Here is a 26,402-nt window from a genome sequence, read left to right as displayed (position 1 = left end):
CAAGGATACAGATGTCGTGAAAAGAAGGGCCATCTGTACCACAATGTTTATAGCAACAATGGCTATGGTCGCCAAACTATGGAAAGAACCAAGATGCCCTTCAACAGACGAATGGATAAGGAAGATGTGGTCCATATACACTATGGAGTATTATGCCTCCATCAGAAAGGATGAATACCCAACTTTTGTAGCAACATGGACAGGACTGGAAGAGATTATGCTGAGTGAAATAAGTCAAGCAGAGAGAGTCAATTATCACATGGTTTCACTTATTTGTGGAGCATAACAAATATCATGGAGGACAAGGGGTGTTAGAGAGGAGAAGGGATTTGGGGTAAATTGGAAGGGGAGGTGAATCACGAGAGACTATGGACTCTGAAAAACAATCTGAGGCGTTTGAAGTGGCGGGGGGTGGGAGGTCGGGGTACCAGTTGGTGGGTATCATAGAGGGCATGGATTGCATGGAGCACTGGGTGTGGTGAAAAAATAATGAATACTGTTTTTCTGAAAATAAATAAATTGAAAAAATTTTAAAAAATAAAAAGAGGCAATGTGGGTGGAGATGTCATTTCTTCCCACATGAATCTGCAGACTCAATGCCATTCCAAATAGAAATATATAGGATCCTTAGCAAAACTTGACAGACTAAACCTAAGGCATGTCTTGCTATGTATGTGGGTTAGCAGAGCCAAAACAATTAAAATAAAGATGGGAACTTAACTGTCTGAGTCTTAAACCTATTAGAAATCCATGGGGATTAAACAATATAGTATGGACACAAAATTTCCAGTAAGTAGAACAGGATAGCCCAAAAATAGCAATATGATTAATTCAGGAATTGATATAATTTATGATAAAGATATCATTTAAAACCACGAAGAAAAAAGATGTTTCAGTAAATACAGGCACTAAAATTGACTACCAATTTGGAAATAAAAGTGAAATAGCTAATTCACATCATTTATAAGAGTAAATTCTAGATTAATTTTAGAATTAGTAACAAAGAAAATAAAAAAATAAAGACAACTTAGAGGGGCACTTGGGTGGCTCAGTTGAGTAAACATCTGTCTTCAGCTCAGTTTATAATCTCCAGGTCCCATAATCAAGCCCCATGTCTGGCTCCTGGCTCTGCAGGGAGTCTACATCTTATCACCCTTTGCCCCTTTCTTCTGCTTATGCTCTCTTTTTCCTTCTCTCTCTCTCTCAAATAAATAAATAAAATCTGAAAAAAAAAAAAGAAAGGAAAAGAAAAGAAAGGCAACTTAGAAAAGATAGGAGAACATCTTTATGACTTTGAAGAGAACAGGGCCCCCACATTCAATTAGTGATAGTCTTAGAGGAAGAGATTGAGATATTTTACTCCTTCAAAACTAAAAACTTATGTATGAGCACAGATACCATAAATATATCATATTTAGATTATATAAAAAAAAAAACACCTAACTACAAATAAGAAAAAAAAAAATCCAGTCAAAAATCTCCAAAAAAGAAGAATGATAGGCAGATTGTCTAAAAGAAAACACAAATGGCAAATAAGCATATAGATGTGTTGAGACTGAGATATCATTGAGCTACAAGAAAAGAAAAGCTACCTGGTTGCATAGCAGCCATTGCTTCCTAACATCACAAAGGCCAAGCCACTGGCCCACAGGGAAAGAAATGGAGCCCAGGCATGTGCCTTCCCCCTATCTTTAACAGCCCTACATAGTCATAACCATCTAAGTGTTCTTAATGGTTAGCTTTGACAAAACATAACATAAGTACATTTACCCAAGATCATATGGAGCCAAATGTAAAAGGATAAATTGACAAATTTGCCAAATATGGAGGCAAATATAAAAGCAGATGTGGTGGGAAACATAAGGATGTGAATATCCTTCAGTACATTAATAGACTATGAACAGAAAGTTCTTTGTGTTGTTGGGATAAAACATCTTCATGTTTTATTCATGCTAATGACTTAAGGGCACTAATGGCTTTCTATAACTTGAATGGTGAAGTGAGGTAGTGTTAGTGTAAAGGACACTAAAGTCTCTTATGTCATACTGAAGACTCAATATATATGTCCTATGTGGATAAAGCAATGACATAAATATAGTACCAAAGTTGAGAAGATTACCAGCAGACATCTTCAAGCAGTTTGGAGTGCTTGCCTCTGGAAATGGACCCTGAGTTGGGAACTCAGAAAGAGGCCCCATTACTTCTACCAGAAGAATTAGATATAAAGCTAAGCAAAATAAATTGATTTTTTTGAAATAAAATGAAAAAATGGGCTATAAGCCAACAATATGGTAAAATCTCCAAAAAGGCAATTTCCAAAAACTTTTTACTTTAACAGTAAGCTGTAAGATTCATGTGGGTTTACTTATATAATGAAATTTGTTAGGACTCTCTATTTCCTTCCAAAGCAGAGAGTCAATTTTGGCACTTCTTACATCTATCTGTGGAAATGATTTCTTCACCACTCTTAATGAAGATTCTAAATACGTTCCAGTTCTTATCCCATTGACACTGATGGCCTCATCCCATGGGCTCATTTCTTTTCATTACCTTCCAGATGAGAATCAGGTGGGGGCAGGCCAGAATCTGTTCTTCAAGTTATTTACCAAATCGGTTTGCCTTTGAGGGACACCTGGTATCTCTATTTATATTTCTTTTTCTTATTTTTATCTTAGAATTAAATATGAAGGAAAGAATTCATGAATTTGGAGAACATCATTCCTAAGAAAGTAAAGAAATGATAATACTTCTCTATAGCTAAAAAGGGGTTATTGAGATATATGTGGAAGCAAGACAAAAGAAGTGATCCTAATCTGATAACTCTTAGAGTCACCTGGGCAACATAATTAAGGAGAAGCATAGTAGAGGGGCTTGAGACACTTTTGCTGAAAATTAAGTACAATTATAATTTCTTTGCAAAAAAAAAAAAAAGTGTCAATAGTTTTGTTTGATGACCAGTAATGACTTCCATATAATACAGACACTACTTCTTCTGGAGCTGTTAGATTCTATTAAACTAATTAATCTTATCTAGTCTACTGACAGATAAAATTCTCACATGAAACTAAAAGCGAAAAACCAAGAAGGAAATGTAAAATAAAGATCTAAAGAGACTTCTACTTTTCCACTCCTCTTACCCATAATGCCATCTGATATCTGAGCTCTCCTAAAACAAAACAAAACAAAACAAAAAACAACAACAAACAAACAAAACAAAATAAAAAACCCTCAGCACCAAAAGTCCCAGCCAACCAGGATTCTAACACCCCTTGTCTTGGCTGAGTTATCATGTCTCCTTCTCTTAAATATTACTTACCTTATCTATTTACCCACCCCTGCCCTAAATATTCAAGTTCTCTTTCTACAGTGCCTTCAGGGCAGATTGAGTCTTCAATTTACCTACTGAAATCAGTTTTTACGTTTTTCCTCTTTCTTTTATCTTGAGCTCTTTTGTTTTTCTCTTTTGTTTTTCTCATGTAGAGAAAGAGAAATAATTGTATTCACCAGGGCCACTTTAGGGGAATTGGCATTTGTTCAGAAGAAATTCCATGGTACTCAGTTTGGGATAGAAATTAGGAGTTCAGGATGGCAGTTTAGGTGGGAACAACCATACATGGGATAAGAAAGCTGTGAAAGTCCTTCCACTGCGAAGGGAAGAAAGAAAGAGAAGAGGGAGGAAAGAGGACATATTCTCCCAAATAGTCAGTAAAACTAATGTAGATATTCATGGATTTATGTTTGAAACCAGTGAAGATGGTTTGAAACCACAAAAAATGACACATAATGTCAAGAATTGTAGAGGTGAAAAAAGAATATTTTTGAGGATGAGGGAGACAGAGACAAAGGAAAATGTGGAGAAGGGGAACAGGATGCCACAGATACCCTGAGGTTGGCTCTAGAGTCTCTACATGGAATGAGCTAGGTGGGGGCCAACCCAGTACCACAGGTCTCAGTTATGGTTTCACAATTATGATCTAACAGGCAGGGAGATTAGACAACACAGAAAACAGCTTTATTGCCAAAACACAAAAGCAGAGAGAGGAGTCCAAGATGGCAGAGGAGTAGCAGATCTTAACTTCCTTTGGTCCCAGGAATTCAGCTAGACAGCTACCAAATCATTCTGAACACCTGTCAACTCAACTGGAGATCTTAGAAAAGTGACCACTCTGCAAGATAGGAGGTGCAGAGAAATGAATCGGAGGTGATACATAGGAAGTTAGACCATGGTGGGAGGGAGCTTCTGTAGGTTGGCTACCAGCAAGTGATCTAGAAGTGGAGCAAAAAATCATAACTTTTAGAAGTCTGCTCAAGTGAGGCACATTGCTCAGGTGGCTAAATGGAGGTGGACTACAACCTGGTGATGATGGACTAAAAGGTTAACTGAGGACAAATCAGAAGCTGGAACCCTCCCCCTTCCCCATGTGATATATTTAACATTCCTTAGGCACTCCTGGCTGTCCAAAAGGGAAAACAAATGGTTAACTGATAGAGATCACAGTTCTGCAAGATAGGAGTCTCCTTCAGTTTACAAATGTCCTTGTGATTTCCAAGGAAGAAGCTTTCTTATCAATACCCTAACTTCCAAGGACCCATAACTCAGTTCCTAAAGCCCTCAAATCACCCCCCCTCCACAAAATTGAGGGATGCTGATGTGGAAGGAAATGTAAATAAAACTGAATTTCTTCTAAATGTAAATATCATTGACAAGGATGTGTGATAGGAAGAATGTAACATTCCTCAAGGAAATTCCCAACTGTCTTCATATTAGTACCTCATTAGAGGGAAAAGCACCTTGGCTTGGTAATAACTAGGTCTCCATTATCCTGAGATTCTTCTTTACTATATGACAGACCTTCTGAACAGCCCCTTTGTCCTCACCTCCCCAGCTCCTAAGCATATAATCAACCATACCTCACAAACCCAGAGCAGTTCTTTCTGCCCACAGGTTCTGTTCCCATGCTTTAATAAAATCACCTTTTTGAACCAAAGATGTCTTAAGAATTCTTTCTTGGTTGTTAGATCCAGATCATATCCCTCCAAACCTCACTTATATTCTAAAACTTTATCACTGGGACAGTGTGATCTCAGGATCTTCAGGGTCACAGGAAGACCAGAAATGCCTGGGTGTGGCAGAGCTTCCAGGCATTGAAGCCAGAAACTGGCTGTAATCAGTGAGCCCAGGAGTGGGATTTCAGCTCAGGTTTCAATAAACCACGAACTGCAGCATAGTTGAGCTACTGCTCTCTGAGCAGGGACCTGACAACACCCAAAGAACAAATAACCCAATCAAGAAATGGGCAGAAGTAATGAACAAATATTTCTTGCAAAGAAGATATCCAACTGGCAAACAGACACAGGGAAAAGTGGTCAACATCACTTGGCATCAGGGAAATACAAATCAAAACCACAGTGAGATACCACCTCACACCAGTCAGAATGGCTAAAATAAACAAGACAGGAAATGAGAGATGCTGGTGAGGATGTGGAGAAAGGGGAACCCTTCTACACTCTTGATGGGAATGCAAGCTGGTGCAGCCTCTCTGGAAAACAGCATAGAGGTCCCTCAAGAAGTTGAAAATAGAGCTACCCTACAACCCAGCAATTGCACTACTGGTTATTTACCCTAAAGATATAAATGTAGTGGTCTGAAGGGGCACGTGCACCCAAATGATTATAGCAGCAATGTCTACGATAGCCAAACTATGGAAAGAGCCCAGATGTACATCAACAGACGAATGGATAAAGAAGATGTGGTATATATATAGACAGTGGACTACACTACTCATGCATTAAAAAAATGAAATCTTGGGGCGCCTAAGTGGCTCAGTGGGTTAGGCTGCTGCCTTCGGCTCAGGTCATGATCTCAGGGTCCTGGGATCGAGTCCCGCATCGGGCTCTCTGCTCAGCAGGGAGCCTGCTTCCTTCTCTCTCTCTCTCTGCCTGCCTCTCAGTGTACTTGTAATTTCTCTCTGTCAAATAAATAAATAAAATCTTTAAAAAAAATAAAATCTTGCCATTTGCAATGACATGGATGGAATTAGAGGGTAAAATTCTAAGTGAAATAAGTCAGTTAGAGAAAGATAATTACCATATTATCTTTCTGATATAAGGAATTTGAGAGACAGGACAGGGGGTCATGGATGGGAGGGAGGGAAAAATGAAAAAAGATGGGACCAGGGAGGGAGACAAATCATTAAGAGTCTCAATCTCAGGAAAAACACTGAGGTTTGTTGGAAGGGAGAGAGGTGGGAGGGAAAAGGTGACTGGGTTATGGACATTGGGGAGGGTATGTGCTATGGTGAGTGCTGTGAGTTGTGTAAGACTGATAATCCACAGACCTGTACCCCTGAAACAAATAATACGTTATATGTTACTAAAAAAAAAAAAAATACCCAGAATCTAATATATGGTTCTGCTCTATTCACCTGTCTGATCATATTCTCTTTATTGCTGTTTTTGTTTTTCTTCTTACATTTTTTTTTGCTTTTTTAAAGACTTTTTAAATTTTCATTTTACAGTTACATTCTATCCTTTCAATTTATTTAATTTTATCTTTATATATATATTTTTTCTTTACAATTTAGAGATGTAGTTTTGTCTATCAAACTGACCAAAATACACTTAAGAAATAGTGTATTGCTCTGTTCTATTCACCTCATTGTTTATATACCTTCTTTTTTTGTTGTTGGTTTTTTCTTTTTTGTTTTTTCTTTTCTTTTAATTTTGATTTTTATAGTTACATTCTATCCTTTCATTGTTTTTAATTTTATTTTTCTACATATATAAGTTTTCTTTCTTTACAACTTTGGGATCTAGTTTTCTAAAAAACAGAACAAAGTACACACAGAATCAAGTGTATTGTTCTATTCTGCTCACCTGTCTAATTATATTCTCTTTTACTTTTTTTTTCTTTTTTTTCTCCTGGTTTTGGGTCTCTTCTGATTTGTTTAGTGCATATTTCTCTGGGCTCATTGTTGCCATTCTAGTATTTTGTTTTCTCATTCACCTATTTCTCCTGGAAAGAAAAACAAGATGGAAAACTCACTTCAAAAAAGAGAAGAAGAGGCATAACTGACTGCCAGAGACCTAGTCAGTATCAACAGAAGTAAGATATAAAAACTAGATTTCAAAATAATGATTATAAAGATACCAGCTGGGCTTGAAAAAAAGAATAGAAGACACTAGAGAATCCCTTTCCTAAGAAATGAAAGAACTAAAATCTAACCAATTTGAAATTTTTAAAAAAGTTATTAATGAGATGTAATAACAAATTGAGGCTCTAACTGCTAGGATAAATGAGGCAGAAGACACCCAGGGATATGGAAGACCAAATGATAAAGAATAAAGTAGTTGAGATCAAAAAGAGATAACTACTTGATCACAAGGAGAGAATTTGAGATAAAAGTGATAACATAAAGTGAAACGATATTAGAATTAGGATCCCAGAAACAGAGGAAAGAGAGAGGGGGGCAGAAGGTATATTGGAGCAAATTATAGGAGAGTATGTCCCTAATCTGGGGAAGGAAAACAGGCATCAAAATCCAGGAGGCACAAAGAATCCCCTTGAAAATCATTAAAAATAGGTCAACATCCTGACGTATAATAGTGAAACATATGTCTCATGGACAAAGAAAATCCTGAAAACAGTTCAGGACAAGAAGTCCATAACATACTAGGGTAGAAACATTAGACTGGCAGCAGACCTATCCACAGAGACTGGAAGGCTGAAAGAGACTGGCATGATATATTCAGAATGCTAAGGAAAAAAATGGAGCCAAGAATATTTTATCCAGCTAGGATGTCATTCAAAATAAAAGAAGGAGTGGCAAAAAGCTTCCAGTACAAAGAGAAACTAAAAGAATTTGTAATCACCAGAACAGCTCTATAAGAAATAGTAAAAGGGATCCTCTAAGCAAAGAGAAAGCCAAAAAGTAACATAGACAAGATAATGTAACAGTCACTCTACAGGTAATTCAATGGCACTAAATTCATATTATTCAATAGTCACTCTGAATGTAAATGGGCTAAATTCATCAATAAAAAGACACGGGGTATCAGATTGGATAAAAAAGCAAGAGCACTGATATGCTGTCTGTAAGAGACTCATTTTAGACCTAAAGACATCTCCAGATTTAAACTGAGGAGGTGGAAAATCATTTATCATGCTAATGGATATCAAAAGAAAGCTGGGATGACAATCCTTATACTAGAAATATTAGATTTTAAAGAAAAGACTGTAATAAGACTGAGAAAAGACACTGTGTCATAATTAAAGGGTTTATCCAACACGAAAATCTAACAATTATAAATACTTATGCCCCTAACATGGTATCAGTCAGTTATATAATGCAATCAAAGAAACACATCATAATAATGCAATAATAATCAATAATAATGCAAGGGGACTTTTACATCTCCCTTACTGCAGGAACAGATCATCTAAGCAGAATATCAACAAGGAAATGGGGGCTTTGAATAACACACTGGGCCAGATGGATTTCACAAATATAATCAGAACATTCTATTCTAAAGCAACAGAATACACATTCTTCTCATGTGCATATGGAATATTCTCCAGAATACATCACATTCTGGGTCAAAAGTCAGATCTCAACTGGTACCAAAAGACTGGGATCATTCCCTGTATATTTTCAGACCACAATGCTTTGAAACATGATTTCAAGGACTCAAATACAGGGAGGCTGAAGAACATTCTACTAAAGAATAAATTGGCTAACAAGGAAATAAAAGTAAAATTTTTTAAAAAAATTATGGAAACAAGTGAAAACAAATACACAACTGTTCAAAACCTTTGGGATGCAGGAAAGATAGTCCTAAGAGGGAAATATAGCAATACAAGCCTCTCTCAAGAAATAAGAAAGTTCTCAAATACAAAACCTAACCTTTCACCTAAGGGACGTGGAGAAAGAATACCAAATAAAGCCTAAACCCAGCAGGAGAAGAGAAATAATAAAGATTAGAGCAGAGATCAATGAAATAGAAACCAAAAGAACAGAACAGATCAATGAAACTGGGTGCAGATTCTTTGAAGGAATTAATAAGATTGATAAACCCCTAGCAAACTTATCAAAAGGAAAGGAGAAAGAACACAAATAGATAAACTCATGAATGAAAGAGGAGAGATCAAAATCAATGCCAAAGAAACGCAAACAATTATAAGAACATAACATGAGGAACTATATAGCTACAAATTAGGCAACCAGGAAGAAATGTATGCATATAACTGCCAAAACGGAAGCAGGAAAAAATAGAAAACCTGGACATACCCATAATCAGCAAAGAAATTGAAGCAGTAATTAAAAATCTACCACCAAACAAAAGTCCAGAACTGGATGGTTTCCCAGAGGACTTCTACCACATATTTAAAGAAGAATTAATGCCTATTCCTCTGAAGCTGTTTCAAAAAACAGAAATGGAAGGAAAACTTCCAAACTCTTTCTATGAATTCAGCATTACCTTGATCCCAATCCAGACAAAGACCCTGTGAAAAAGAAGAATTAGAGACAAATATCCCTGATGAACATGAATGCAAAAAATTTCACCAAGATATTAGCCAATAGGATCCAATAGTACATTAAAAGGACTATTTATAGTGACCAAGAGGGATTTATTCCTGGGCTGCAAGAGTGGCTCAATATCCTTAAATGAATCAATGTGATACACTATGTAAATTGTAAGAAGAAGAGAATCATATGATCCTCTCAATAAATGCAGAAAAAGCATTTGATAAAGTACAGCATCCTTTCTTGATTAAAACTCTTCACAGTGTAGGATAGAAGGAACATACCTCAGTATTATAAAAACCACATATGAAAAGCCCCTAGTAAATATCATTCTCAAAGAGGGAAAACTGAGAGCTTTTCCCCTAAGGTCAGGAACACAGCAGGAATGTCCACTATCGCCATGTTGATCAACATAATACTAGAAGACCTAGATTCAGCAATCACACAACAAAAAGAAATAAATGGCATCCAAATTGGCAAAGCAGAAGTCAAACTTTCACCCTTTGCAGATAACATGATACTTTATGTGGGAAGCCCAAAAGAATCCACCCCAAAGTTGCTAGAATTCATACAGGAATTCAGTAAAGTGGCACAATATAAAATCAATGCACAAAAGTCATGTGCATTTCTATACAAAAACAATGAAACAGAAGAAAGAGAAAATAAGGAGTTGATCCACTTACAATTGTATTGAAAACCATAAGACACCTAGGAGTAAGTCTAACTAAAGAGGCAAAGGATCTGTACTCAGAAAACTATAGAATATTCAAGAAAGAAGTTGAGGAAGGCACAAAGAAGTGGGAAAATGCTCCATGCTCGTGGACTGAAAGAACAAATATTGTGAAAATGTCTATGCTACCTATAGCAGTCTATACATTCAATGTAATCCCAATCAAAATATCATCAATTTTTTCCACAGAACTGGAACAAATTATCCTAAAATTTGTATGGAAGCATAAAAGACTCCCAAATAGCCAAAAGAATGTTGAAAAAGAAAACCAAAGACGGGGGCACCACAATGCCTGATTCCAAGTTATATTACAAAACTATAACCATTAAGACAGCATGGTACAGGCACAAAAACAGACACATAGATCAATGGAACAGAATAGAGAGCCCAGAAATGTACCCTCAACTCTATGGTCAACTAATCTTCTACAAAGAAGGAAAGAATATCCAATGAAAAACAGGCAGTATCTTCAACAAATAGTGCTGGGAAAATTGGACAGCCACATGCAGAAAAATGAAACTGGACCATTTCCTTGCACCATATACAAAAATAGACTAAAAATAGACAAAAAATCTAAATGTGAGACAGGAATCCTAGAGGAGAACACAGGCAGAAACCTCTTTGACTTTGGCCCCAGCAACTTCTTGCTAGACATGTCTCCAAAGGAAAAGAAAACAAGCAAAAATAAACTATTGTGATTCCAATAAGATAAAAAGTTTTTGTACAGCAAAGGAAAGAGTCAACTAAATGAAACCCAACAAACAGAATGAGAAAAGATACTTGCAAATGACATATTAGACGAAGGGCTAGTATCCAAAATTCTATAAAGAACTTTAAAAGTCAACATCCAAAAAACAAATAATCCAGTCAAGAAATGAGCAGAAGACATGAACAGATATTTCTCCAAAGAAGACACCCAAATGGATAAAAGACACATGAAGAAATATTCAACTTCACTCAGCATCAAGGATATACAAATCAAGACTGCACTGAGATATCACCTCACACCACTCAGAATAGCTAAAATTAACAATTCAGGAAAGACAAATGTTGGCAAGGATGTGGAGAATGGGGTCCTTTCTACACTTTTGGTGGGAATGCAAGCTGGTGCAGCCACTCTGGAAAACAGTATAGAGGTTCCTCAGAAAGCTGAAAATGGAACCACCCTATGCACTACTGAGTATTTGTCCAAAGATACAAATGTAGTGATTTGAAGGGGCACCTACACCCCAATGTTTATAGCAGCAATATCCATAATCACCATGGAAAGAGCCCAGAGGTCCATTGACAGATGAATGTATAAAGATGTCAAATATTGACATTTGCAATGATATGGATGGAACTAGTGGGTATTATGCTAAATGAAATAAGTTAATAAGAGAAAGAAAAATATCATATGATCTCACTAATATGTAGATTTTAATAAACAAAATAGAGGATCATAGGGGAAGAGAGGGAAAAAATGAAACAAGATGAAACCAGAGGGAGAAAAACTATAAGAGACTCTTTATCATAGGAAATAAACTGAGGTTGCTAGAGGAGAGAAAGGTGGAGGGATGGGATAACTGGGTGATGGGTATTAAGGAGGGGATATGACATAGTAAGCACTGGATATCATATAAGACTGATGAATCACTGACTTACACCTCTGAAACCAAAAATACATTAATTAATTGAATTTAAATGTTCAAAAATGAAAAAAAAAAAGCACCCAAGAATGGGAAAATTGACTCTGTAGTCAAGGTAGTCTTGGCTAGTATAAGTGTGTGTGAGTGGGGGGGGGGGGATGATAAATATCTCACTTTGTTCCTAGAAGAGCAACCTACATCCAATCTTCACACATCAGACAAAACCCCATGTTGTGTCTGTACAAGGCATCATTCATTTAGGGAAACTCTAGGATAGGTATTTTCTTTGGGAAGCCATCACATCATGTTTCTAAAGGGAGAGATGGTCACTTTCCTGTCACTTTATACACAAATGGGAATCTTCAGAGCACAAATGTCACTTATTAGTAACCACAAACTATGACTGCTTTAGTCTGAATTTTCTTTTTCTTAAATTTTTTTTTGAATTTTCTTTTTTTTTTCAAATAAATTTATTTATTTGACAGAGATCACACATAGTCAGAGAGGCAGGCAGAGAGAGAGGGGTGGGGGGAGGCAGGCTCCCAGCTGAGCAGAGAGCCCCATGTGGGGCTCAATCCCAGGACCCTGGGATCATGACCTGAGCCAAAGGCAGAGGCTTTAACACACTGAGCCACCCAGGTGCCCCTAGTCTGAATTTTCAATGAAGATATCCATACCAAACACAGACCAGAACCATTAAGGATTTACAGAAGAGGACATATGGGAGTAGACACTAAAAGTGATTCTGTATGCATTTCTCAAAGGGTTTATTTATACATCTCTTATCTTCCCTAGCTCTACTCTTATCAATAAGTGAGAATTTAATTACTTAATTAAGGATAAAATTGTAGATACACTCACTTTTCAATTAACAAGCATTGTTCTAACTTTAGATTAAAAAAAAAAAACCCACATGCATATCCAATAAACAGTGATAGCAATCATTGCTAAATTTTATTTTATTTTTCCTTATTGGGTTCCTTTCTGTGGTTGGGAGTGTTCTATATTGAGTTATTAGATCTATTCCATGGAGACAGAGATGCATTCCTGGGAAGAAAGCTATCACTTCCAAGGACCTAAGCACTTATAGGTGGGACACAGCAGTAAACTAAGAATTTTGAAGTGGACACTGGTGAGGTTTTCTGGCTCCAAATAAAACTTAAGCTTTCTTCTAAATTTCCCAGCATGGGTGGCAACAACAGCTCTTTCCTGTTGGATGACTTTAAATTGGAGTTCTCTTGACAACTCCCCTGTCCCTGCCCCACATTGATGCAAGATCATCTGAAGCTGCCCCTTGTCTTCTTTTCTAAATTCTATTCTTGGCTTTGCCCCACATCTCAGAAAGAATGCATGTCACCTTTCCTCTTGCTGTTACAATTCCAGCAAGTGGTTCCCAGTGCTCCCATCTCAGGTTCAGTGAGGACAGGGCCCTGCTGATTTCCCCTTGTGAGTCTAGGATCAGATTTCTAAAGCCTTGGGCACAGCCATCACTGCAGCCAGCCCACACTACAATATCTTCACAAGGACAAGTGAAGGATTCTGGCCTTCTGGCAAGGAAAGAATGGGAAAGAATGGGCAGCCCATCAGTTTCCCATCTGGCTATCCTGGGGTGGCAATAACACAGGGATGTGAGGATATCCAGGGTTCTTCCCTCACATGGCCTGCCAAATCAGGCTGCTTTTGAGTGTATTTAAATCTTTAAATCCTCCTTTTGAAACACAAGTTTCTATTCAGTGCAGCTTTAGTCATCCATGTCAAAATGCAAAGCCAAGAGGATATGGCAGCCTTGAAGAGTTGTGGACTTGGTCCTCACATGGTAAAGACATGTTGGATATTGGCATCATTTGAATCCTTTAAATGGAAAATCTGGTGGCATCAGTGAAAAACTTGATCTCAGGATCTTTTTATTTTTTATTCTTTTTTTAATCTTTTAATTTTTTATTTCTTTTCAGCATAACAGTATTCATTATTTTTGCATCACACCCAGTGCTCCATGCAATCCATGCTCTCTCTAATACCCACTACCTGGTTTCCCTAACCTCCCACACCCCCCGCCTCTTCAAAACCCTCACATTGTTTTTCAGAATCCATAGTCTCTCATGGTTCACCTCCCTTCCAATTTCCCTCAACTCCCTTCTCCTCTCCATCTCCCCTTGTCCTCCATGTTATTTGTTATGCTCCACAAATAAGTGAAACCATATAATAATTGACTCTCTCTGTTTGACTTATTTCACTCAGCATAATCTCTTCCAGTCCTGTCCATGTTGCTACAAAAGTTGGGTATTCATCCTTTCTGATGGAGGCATAATACTCCATAGTGTATATGGACCACATCTTCCTTATCCATTCGTCTGTTGAAGGGCATCTTGGTTCTTTCCACAGTTTTGTGACCATGGCCATTGCTGCTATAAACAGATGGCCCTTCTTTTCACTACATCTGTATCTTTGGGGTAAATACCCAGTAGTGCAATTGCAGGGTCATAAGGAAGCTCTATTTTTAATTTCTTGAGGAATCTCCACACTGTTTTCCAAAGTGGCTGCCCCAACTTGCATTCCCACCAACAGTGTAAGAGGGTTCCCCTTTCTCCACATCCTCTCCAACACATGTTGTTTCCTGCCTTGCTAATTTTGGCCATTCTAACTGGTGTAAGGTGGTATTTCAATGTGGTTTTAATTTGAATCTCCCTGATGGCTAGTGATGATGAACATTTTTTCATGTGTCTGATACCCATTTGTATGTCTTCATTGGAGAAGTGTCTGTTCATATCTTCTGCCCATCTTTTGACATGATTATCTGTTTTGTGTGTGTTGAGTTTGAAAGTTCTTTATAGATCCTGAATATCAACCTTTTGTCTGTACTGTCATTTGCAAATATCTTCTCCCATTCCATGGTTTGCCTCTTTGTTTTCTTGACTGTTTCCTTTGCTGTGCAGAAGCTTTTGATCTTTATGAAGTCCCAAAAATTCATTTTTGCTTTTGTGTCCTTTGCCTTTGGAGACATATCTTGAAAAAAGTTGCTGTGGCTGAGATCGAAGAGGTTACTGCCTATGTTCTCCTCTAGGATTCTGATGGGTTCCTGTCTCACATTGAGGTATTTTATCCATTTTGAGTTTATCTTTGTGTACAGTGTAAGAGAATGGTCAAGTTTCATTCTTCTACATATAGCTGTCCAGTTTTCCCAACACCATTTATTGAAGAGACTCTTTTTTCCACTATATATTTTTTCCTGTTTTGTCAAAGATTATTTGACCTTAGCGTTGAGGGTCCATATCTGGGCTTTCTACTCTGTTCCACTGGTCTATGTGTCTGTTTTTATGCCAGTACCATGCTGTCTTGGTGATCACGGCTTTGTAGTAAAACTTGAAATCAGGTGACGTGATCGGAAGAATAAACATTGTTAAAATGTTTATACTGCCTAGAGCAATCTATACTTTGGATGCCATTCCAATCAAAATACCACCAGTATTTTTCAAAGAGCTGGAGCAAATAATCCTAAAATTTGTATGGAATCAGAAGAGACTTCGAATCGCTATGGAAGTGTTAAAAAACAAAAATAAACCTGGGGGCATTAGGCTCTTTTTAAATCCCAGAGTCTTCATGCAAACTGACTCTTCTTTAGGATCTTGAATATCTTGTTTAATTTTTACAGGTGTACTAAACCACAAATAACTAAAGATTTTATATTACTTTGGTTTTTGTTTGTTACTAGCTTAACTTCATAAGCTTGATTTGCATAGTCATATATGGAGTGCTTACTGTGTGTCAGATCTTTTAAATACCCCATATGCCTAAGTATAAGTATATTCCTACCCTAAAAGAAATGTTACATATCTGTATGTAACACTGTAACCATGTCACATATGTAACCATGTTATATATCTGTCAGCCTTTCAAATACTTTATCTCAAACAATATATTAATGCTAAGGGAAGATACTTGAGTCTAAATTAATCTCAATAGATTAGTTTGGGATTTTTATAGCTGTCACTTGATGAAAAGAAAGGGGGAAAAAAGAGGCAAAGAAATCTAACATAGAACTCAAGAAAATTTAGTACAAGAAAGGAAGGAAGGAAAAGAAAGAGAGAGAGGAAGGGAGAATAGCAAGGAAGGAAAGGAGAGAAGAACGGAGGAGGGGAGCAGAAACATCATTTACGACTAATGTGTATGAAAGGATAAACATCCTGCAGACACACAGACATTATGAAAATATCAAGGAAATTCTACAATAGTCTCTATGCTTATAAATCTGAATAGATGAGATGGACCAATTTCTTGAAAGACACAAGTTGCCAAAACTTACTCAAAAAACTGGGTAGTCCTATAACTCTCAAAGAAATTTATTTTTTACATAAAACCCTCCACAAATAAGTCTCTAGGACCAGATAAATTCGCTGGTGAATTCTACTAAATTCTTAAGGAAGAAATAATACCAATCTTACACAACCCCTTCTAAAATGTAGAAGAAGCAATGTACCTATTCTTTTGATGGGACCATAATTATTTTAATTCAAGAACATAAAAAAGATATTAGTGGAAAAACAGGTGAAATTCAAATAATGTGTGGAGTTTAGATTAGTAATATTCTATCAGTGTCAATCCCTTAGTTTTGGTAAATGTACATAGTTATGTCAGGCATTACCATCAGGAGAAGTTGTGCAAGAGTTAGACCAGACAACCTGTTCAATCTTTGCATCTATTCTTTAAGCCTAAAATTACCTAAAAACAAAAAGTTTTAAAATAATATTCTGTATGGTGACTAACATGACATAATAAAAAAAAAAATACACTGTGAGTTAGGGATATCTATTTCCATTTTTCAGACAGGAAACCTATATATTTTTTAAAGATTTTATTTATTTATCAGAGAGAGAGTGGGGAGAGAGCAAGCACAGGCAGACAGAATGGCAGGCAGAGGCAGAGGGAGAAGCAGGCTCCCTGCCGAGCAAGGAGCCCGATATGGGACTCGATCCCAGGACGCCGGGATCATGACCTGAGCCGAAGGCAGCTGCTCAACCAACTGAGCCACCCAGGCATCCCAGGAAACCTATATTTTAAAAGAATAAGCAATTCACCAGCCTCAACCCAATATTTAAATCCAAGTGTGTTTGACTAAATCTATTGATATATCTCTGCTATTTTATTTCTCTTAATTACCAAATGTACCTTAAAACTTATAAGACAAAAAAGTTCAAGACATTCCACAAAGTCTATTGCATCTGATGTAGTGATTAACCTATGGAAACTTATTGTGCTATGTATAATGCTACATGCTGATGTAGTCCTATGACTTGCCCACTATATTGTCTGAACATTTGGATGAAAACACTAAGGCTACTTCAACTGCTCAAGACCATGCAATAACTAAGCAGGAGAGCTAGAGTAGGGAACTGTGCCACTTGATACCAAAGCCCAAGCTTGCTTCTCTCTGTTATTCCAGGTGTCTGGATATTATGATGGTTATTTTTATTTATCATTTTGGCTAGGCCTTTTAATGAATTTCATATTTAAAACCCATTACCCTCTACAATGTGAGTGGGCATTTGTTAAGAAATAGGGTGAATTCTTACAAAGAAAAATTCTGCTTTCAGACTGACTTCAGACTTGAGCTACAATATCAACTCTTCCCTGGGTCTCCAGTCTGACAGCCTGTCCTGCAGAATTTGGAGTTGCTAACCTCCACAATCACGAGTCATTCCTTAAAGTAAATGCCTTTCTGTCTCTCTGTCTCTTTCTCTCTCTGTTTCTCTCCTTCTCTCTTTCTCTCTCTCTCTCCCCCCCCACACACACGTGTATGTGTTTATATATATTGTATGTTTATATGTACATATACCTATGTAAAAAAGGCATTGTATATGTTTATGTGCATGTGTACCTATGTTATACATGTATGTATATGTGTACATTTACATGTGTACATATAAATGAGAGAGAGAGGTTTGTTTTAAGGAATGGACTTACAATTGTGAAGACTAGCAAGTCCAAATTTTGTGTGTGTAGATGTGTGTGTGTGGATGGAGAGAGAGAGAGAGGGAGGGAATACATGTAATGTAAATACCAGCTCTAATTTCCCACTGCTTCTGTTTCTCCAGTGAGCCCTAATAACAGATTTCCACACTAACTCTGAAGAATAAAAAAGTCAAATATTTTTATTCCCACCTCTCCCATCAGAGGTACAAAAACCAGCCATCAAACATCCTTTGGCTTAGGCAAATGACCCCAGAGCAGACAGAAGGTATATTCCAGTCTAGAACAAGAAAGAAGTATGAAATATGATTAAATATTAGTTTACTTGCATGTGATATGGAAGGGCACATGTTGGAATGAGGTTGCTGGGAACCAGACGGAACTTAGGGTTGAACCAGTGCAGTGCATGCTTTGGGTAAAATGAAAAAGAAGACTCGTATGTAAGGTTGGATCAGAAGGCTGTGGAGTGCAATAATTTGGGACCTCAACAGAAGACTAAATCCAATAGACATGTTTCTAGTTGAATCCTGTCTCCCTTGCTCAAGACCTATACATTTAATTACCCATTGGCCTCTCTACAGAGATGTTAGGCTCCTCAAACCCAAAATACCCACAACTAAAGTTTTCCTACAAAACTTTTTGTTTTGCCTTATGGAAGCTAAAGCCAGTAAACATTGCTGTCGCCCTCTCACACCCAAATGAAAAATATGACTGGCATGCTTTGCTCTTTCTTCAATCTCCAGGCCCTGTTGATGTCCTCTAGTGAATTTCTCTTAAGACTGAGTGCACTTTTCTTTTTTTTTTTCTTTTTTAAGATTTTATTTATTTATTTGACAGAGATTACAAGTAGGCAGAGAGGCAGGCTGTCGGAGGCAGGCCCCTGGCCAGGGCGGTCTCTGCCATTAAAAGATGGCACCTGGCTAGTTGCCAGGTTAGGATTGCCTCATGAGACTAAGCAGAATGCCCAAAGAGGAAGTAAACAGCATAGGTTGCTAGCGAAGTTGTTCGTTTAGGTGCACCGCCTGATTCGCTCCCTCCTGTACCCTGCTCGCTGATTGGTCATGTAAGCGTATATAAGTGTGTAGACTTGTGGAAATAAAAATGAGAAAGGAGAGAGAAGATTCATCTGAACCAGGGCGTCTTGTCGTCCTTGCGGGGCGAGGGCGATAAATGGCGCCGGCACCCGGAAACTAAAAAAAGGAATCTTGCAAGGTAATCTGCAGGAAAGCGGGGAGTAAAGGTCCGCAGGTAAGCGGGAACATTAGCCACATTCAAAAGTGGGAATTCCGCGGTAAAGCGGGGAGTAAAAATAGAAAAACCTTGCAAGGGAGAAGTCTGCAGGTATGCGGGGTAAAACCACAACAAAGGTGGTGGGAAACTTGTACAAGACCACAACAAGAAGTGGGGCGGCCATAGAGCCGGGATTTTCTTATTGAAACGGCAGATAAGCGGGGAAGGGACCACGATCAAAGTGGTGGGAATCTTGTACAAGTCCGCAATAAGAAGCAGGGCGGCCTTAGAGCCAGGATTAACTTGTACAAGTCCGCAATAAGAAGCGGGGCGGCCTTAGAGCCAGGATTTAGCAAGTCCGCAATAAGAAGCGGGGCGGCCTTAGAGTCGGGATTTAGTGAGTCCGCAGTAAGAAGCGGGGCGGTCTTAGAACCGGAATTTAGCGGCGAGTCTTTAACGTCCGCGTCTGTTGTCTGTGTGTTCATAACGGGATCTGAAGTATCTAAAGTGCAGTTGGAAGGGTCTTTAGAAGACCTGCTGAAAGCCAATGGAACTCCACTAAAAGCAAAAACTACTTGGGCCTTTTTGAATACAGTGGAAAAGGCGGCTCCATGGTTCCTAGATGAAGGCTTGCTAAACATACCTCAATGGGACCACTTAGGGGAGGATTTGAAGAAACAATGCTTTAACTCTTTGCCTCAAATTTAACATAACAAAAGCACAGGCACGGGACATAGTAGTCTCCTGCAGAAATTGCGTGATCTGGGGGAGGAGTCAAGATGGCGGAGAAGTAGCAGGCTGAGACTACTTCAGCTAGCCGGAGATCACCTAGAGAGCTTATCTAAAGATTGCAAACACCTGCAAATCCATCAGCAGATCGAAGAGAAGAAGAACAGCAATTCTGGAAACAGAAAAACAACCACTTTCTGAAAGGTGTTTTCTTTTTTTTTTTTTTAATTCTTTTCTTTTTTTTTTTCTTTTTCTCTTTTTTTTTAATTTCTTCCTTTTTGAACCTCTTTTTATGCCCTTTCTCCCCCCTCACGATTTTGGATCTCTTCTAATTTGGTTAAAGCATATTTTCCTGAGGTTGTTGCCACCCTTTTAGTATTTTACTTGCCCCTTCATATACTCTTATCTGGACAAAATGACAAGACGGAAAAATTCAACACAAAAAAAAGAACAAGAGGCAGTACCGAAGGCTAGGGACCTAATCAATACAGACATTGGTAATATGTTAGATCTAGAGTTCAGAATGACAATTCTCAAGGTTCTAGCCGGGCTCGAAAAAGGCATGGAAGATATTAGAGAAACCCTCTCGAGAGATATAAAAGCCCTTTCTGGAGAAATAAAAGAACTAAAATCTAACCAAGTTGAAATCAAAAAAGCTATTAATGAGGTGCAATCAAAAATGGAGGCTCTCACTGCTAGGATAAATGAGGCAGAAGAAAGAATTAGTGATATAGAAGACCAAATGACAGCGAATAAAGAAGCTGAGCAAAAGAGGGATAAACAGCTACTGGACGTCGAGGGGATAATTCGAGAGATAAGTGACACCATAAGACGAAACAACATTAGAATAAATGGGATTCCAGAAGAAGAAGAAAGAGAGAGGGGAGCAGAAGGTATAATAGAGAGAATTATTGGGGAGAATTTCCCCAATATGGCAAAGGGAACGAGCATCAAAATTCAGGAGGTTCAGAGAATGCCCCTCAAAATCAATAAGAATAGGCCCACACCCCGTCACCTAATAGTAAAATTTACAAGTCTCAGTGACAAAGAGAAAATCCTGAAAGCAGCCCGGGGAAAGAAGTCTGTAACATACAATGGTAAAAATATTAGATTGGCAGCTGACTTATCCAAAGAGACCTGGCAGGCCAGAAAGAGCTGGCATGATATTTTCAGAGAACTAAATGAGAAAAACATGCAGCCCAGAATACTATATCCAGCTAGGCTATCATTGAAAATAGAAGGAGAGTTTAAAAGCTTCCAGGACAAACAACAACTGAAAGAATTTGCAAACACCAAACCAGCTCTAGAGGAAAACTTGAAAGGGGTCCTCTAAGCAAAGAGAGATCCTACAAGTGGTAGATCAGAAAGGAACAGAGACCATATACAGTAACAGCCACCTTACAGGCAATACAATGGCACTAAATTCATATCTCTCAATAGTTACCCTGAATGTGAATGGGCTAAATGCCCCTGTCAAAAGACACAGGGTATCAGAATGGATAAAAAAAACAAAACCCATCTACATGTTGCCTCCAAGAAACTCATTTTAAGCCCGAAGACAAACCCAGATTTAAAGTGAGGGGGTGGAAAAGAATTTACCATGCTAATGGACATCAGAAGAAAGCAGGAGTGGCAAACCTTATATCAGATCAATTAGATTTTAAGCCAAAGACTATAATAAGAGATGAGGAAGGACACTAGATCATACTCAAAGGGTCTGTCCAACAAGAAGATTTAACAATTTTAAATATCTATGCCCCCAACGTGGGAGCAGCCAACTATATAAACCAATTAATAACAAAATCAAAGAAACACATCAACAATAATACAATAATAGTAGGGGACTTTAACACTCCCCTCACTGAAATGGACAGATCATCCAAGCAAAAGATCAGCAAGGAAATAAAGGCCTTAAACGACACACTGGACCAGATGGACATCACAGATATATTCAGAACATTTCATCCCAAAGCAACAGAATACACATTCTTCTCTAGTGCACATGGAACATTCTCCAGAATAGATCACATCCTCGGTCCTAAATCAGGACTCAACCAGTATCAAAAGATTGGGATCATTCCCTGCATATTTTCAGACCACAATGCTCTAAAGCTAGAACTCAACCACAAAAGGAAGTTTGAAAAGAACCAAAATACATGGAGACTAAACAGCATCCTTCTAAAGAAGGAATGGGTCAACCGGGAAATTAAAGAAGAATTGAAAAAAATCATGAAAACAAATAATGAAAATACAACGGTTCAAAATCTGTGGGACACAACAAAGGCAGTCCTGAGAGGAAAATAAATAGCGGTACAAGCCTTTCTCAAGAAACAAGAAAGGTCTCAGGTACACAATGTAACCCTACACCTAAAGGAGCTGGAAAAAGAACAAGAAAGAAACCCTAAGCCTAGCAGGAGAAGAGAAATCATAAAGATCAGAGCAGAAATCAATGAAATAGAAACCAAAAAAACCAATAGAACAAATCAACGAAACTAGGAGCTGGTTCTTTGAAAGAATTAATAAAATTGATAAACCCCTGGCCCGACTTATCAAAAAGAAAAGAGAAAGGACCCAAATAAATAAAATCATGAATGAAAGAGGAGAGATCACAACTAACACCAAAGAAATACAAACTATTATAAGAACATACTATGAGCAACTCTACGGCAATAAATTTGACAATCTGGAAGAAATGGATGCATTCCTAGAAACATATAAACTACCACAACTGAACCAGGAAGAAATAGAAAGCCTGAACAGCCCCATAACCAGTACAGAGATTGAAACAGTCATTAAAAATCTCCAAACAAACAAAAGCCCAGGGCCAGACGGCTTCCCGGGGGAATTCTACCAAACATTTAAAGAAGAACTAATTCCTATTCTCCTGAAACTGTTCCAAAAAATAGAAATGGAAGGAAAACTTCCAAACTCATTTTATGAGGCCACCATCACCTTGATCCCAAAACCAGGCAAGGATCCCACCAAAAAAGAGAGCTATAGACCAATATCCTAATGAACACAGATGCGAAAATACTCAACAAAATACTAGCCAATAGGATTCAACAGTACATTAAAAAGATTATTCACCACGACCAAGTGGGATTTATTCCAGGGCTGCAAGGTTGGTTCAACATCCGCAAATCAGTTAATGTGATACAACACATCAATAAAAGTAAGAACAAGAACCATATGATACTCTCAATAGATGCTGAAAAAGCATTTGACAAAGTACAGCATCCCTTCCTGATCAAAACTCTTCAAAGTGTAGGGATAGAGGGCACATACCTCAATATCATCAAAGCCATCTATGAAAAACCCACCGCAAATATCATTCTCAATGGAGAAAAACTGAAAGCTTTTCCGCTAAGGTCAGGAACACGGCAGGGATGTCCATTATCACCACTGCTATTCAACATAGTACTAGAGGTCCTAGCCTCAGCAATCAGACAACAAAAGGAAATTAAAGGCATCCAAATCGGCAAAGAAGAAGTCAAATTATCACTCTTCGCAGATGATATGATACTATATGTGGAAAACCCAAAAGACTCCACTCCAAAACTGCTAGAACTTATACAGGAATTCAGTAAAGTGTCAGGATATAAAATCAATGCACAGAAATCAGTTGCATTTCTCTACACCAACAGCAAGACAGAAGAAAGGGAAATTAAGGAGTCAATCCCATTTACAATTGCACCCAAAACCATAAGATACCTAGGAATAATCCTACCCAAAGAGGCACCGAATCTATACTCAGAAAACTATAAAGTACTCATGAAAGAAATTGAGAAAGACACAAAGAAATGGAAAAATGTTCCATGCTCCTGGATTGGAAGAATAAATATTGTTAAAATGTCTATGTTACCTAAAGCAATCTACACATTTAATGCAATTCCTATCAAAGTACCATCCATCTTTTTCAAAGAAATGGAACAAATAATTCTAAAATTTATATGGAACCAGAAAAGACCTCTAATAGCTAAAGGGATAATGAAAAAGAAAGCCAACGTTGGTGGCATCACAATCCCGGACTTCAAGCTCTATTACAAAGCTGTCATCATCAAGACAGCATGGTACTGGTACAAAAACAGACCCATAGATCAATGGAACAGAATAGACAGCCCAGAAATAGACTCTCGACTCTATGGTCAACTAATCTTCGACAAAGCAGGAAAGAATGTCCAATGGAAAAAAGACAGCCTCTTCAATAAATGGTGCTGGGAAAATTGGACAGCCACATGCAGAAAAATGAAATTGGACCATTTCCTTACACCACACACAAAAATAGACTCAAAATGGATGAAGGACCTCAATGTGCGAAAGGAATCCATCAAAATCCTTGAGGAGAACACAGGCAGCAACCTCTTCTACCTCAGCTGCAGCAACATCTTCCTAGGAACAACGCAAAAGGCAAGGGAAGCAAGGGCAAAAATGAACTATTGGGATTTCATCAGGATCAAAAGCTTTTGCACAGCAAAGGAAACAGTTAACAAAATCAAAAGACAACTGACAGAATGGGAGAAGATATTTGCAAACGACATATCAGATAAAGGACTAGTGTCCAGAATCTATAAAGAACTTAGCAAACTCAACACCCAAAGAACAAATAATCCGATCAAGAAATGGGCAGAGGACATGAACAGACATTTCTGCAAAGAAGACATCCAGATGGCCAACAGACACATGAAAAAGTGCTCCATATCACTCGGCATCAGGAAAATACAAATCAAAACCACAATGAGATATCACCTCACACCAGTCAGAATGGCTAAAATCAACAAGTTAGGAAATGACAGATGCTGGCGAGGATGCGGAGAAAGGGGAACCCTCCTACACTGTTGGTGGGAATGCAAGCTGGTGCAGCCACTCTGGAAAACAGCATGGAGGTTCCTCAAAATATTGAAAATAGAACTGCCCTATGACACAGCAATTGCACTATTGGGTATTTACCCTAAAGATACAAACGTAGTGATCCAAAGGGGCACGTGTACTCGAATGTTTATAGCAGCAATGTCCACAATAGCCAAACTATGGAAAGAACCTAGATGTCCATCAACAGATGAATGGATCAAGAAGATGTGGTATATATACACAATGGAATACTATGCAGCCATTAAAAGAAATGAAATCTTGCCATTTGCGACAACATGGATGGAACTAGAGCGTATCATGCTTAGCGAAATAAGTCAAGCGGAGAAAGACAACTATCATATGATCTCCCTGATATGAGGAAGTGGTGATGCAACATGGGGGCTTAAGTGGGTACGAGAAGAATAAATGAAACAATTGGGATTGGGAGGGAGACAAACCATAAGTGACTCTTAATCTCACAAAACAAACTGAGGGTTGCTGGGGGGAGGGGGGTTGGGAGAAGGGGGTGGTATTATGGACATTGGGGAGGGTATGTGTTTTGGTGAGTGCTGTGAAGTGTGTAAACCTGGTGATTCACAGACCTGTACCCCTGGGGATAAAAATATATTTTTATAAAAAATAAAAAATTATATTAATAAAAAAAAAAAGAAATTGCGTGATCTTACTACCTGCACCGACCTTGGGGGTTAATCCAAAGGGTTTGTTACCTAATCATATATCGTATATGGATGTCACACATGTTTCAGAATTTGGAAAGTTAAAATATGTTTATGTCTCTGTAGATACCTGCTCTGGAATGATTTTTGCCTCAGTGCATGGGGGGAGGGGAATCCAGAGATGTTATCGCCCATTGCCTACAGGCTTTCGCGGCATCTTACAATAAAAAGTGCGCTTTATAAACAAAAAGGGGGAATAGGGGACACCTTCAGGTCCCCTAAAGATAAGCTCAACACCATTCTCTTTATTTTGAATTTGTTAACGTTGGACAAAACGGGTAAATCAGCTGCAGACAGACATGCAAGTGATGCTGCTGCTTCCCCTAAGCCTTTAGTACTTTGGAGGGACATCCTCACAGGAAAGTGGAACGGACCAGATCCAGTGTTAGTATGGAGTAGGGGGTCTGTATGTGTTTTTCCACAGGAAAAGGAGGCTCCAATTTGGATCCCAGAGCGGCTGGTGCGTGCAGCCTTGCCTCCAAACACCAGTCATGATGCTGAAGATGCTGATGATAACTCTGGGGATGCTACACCTCCTGCGCAGACTCAAGGCAGAGAGCTGTGAGCAGTGGTTAAAGCATGGCCATATCCTTTACCAGTGACTAACTCTTCTCTCATATTCCCTCCTCTCCCTTTGATGCATGGCAGGTCTGTAACTTGCTAGGAGCATGTACTGATATCTCAGCAGTGTCCATGTTAACAAGTGGACATATGGGGGGCCCTATTGGGACTGGGATGTATAGTACCCTTCCCAGCAATTTATGTAACTCCCATAGCCTATACTAATATGAGTGACTTACAGAATGTCTCCCGACAGCTCTCCCAATACTTGCGGGGGAATTAGTCTGCAGAATTCCAAAACTATACTCAGCACCTGCTACTAGGCATAACAAGGATAAATAACACCAGAAGTGAGCTTGCAACCCTCCCAGAGATAATCAAAACATTGCAAGATGTGTTAACCTTTATGAAACAATGGGCTAGGGTAATTGGTCTGATGATAATCCTCGTA

This window comes from Mustela nivalis (assembly GCF_964662115.1).
Source record: "Mustela nivalis genome assembly, chromosome: 6".
In the NCBI taxonomy this organism is placed as follows: domain Eukaryota; kingdom Metazoa; phylum Chordata; class Mammalia; order Carnivora; family Mustelidae; genus Mustela; species Mustela nivalis.
This window is presented reverse-complemented; position numbering follows the sequence as displayed.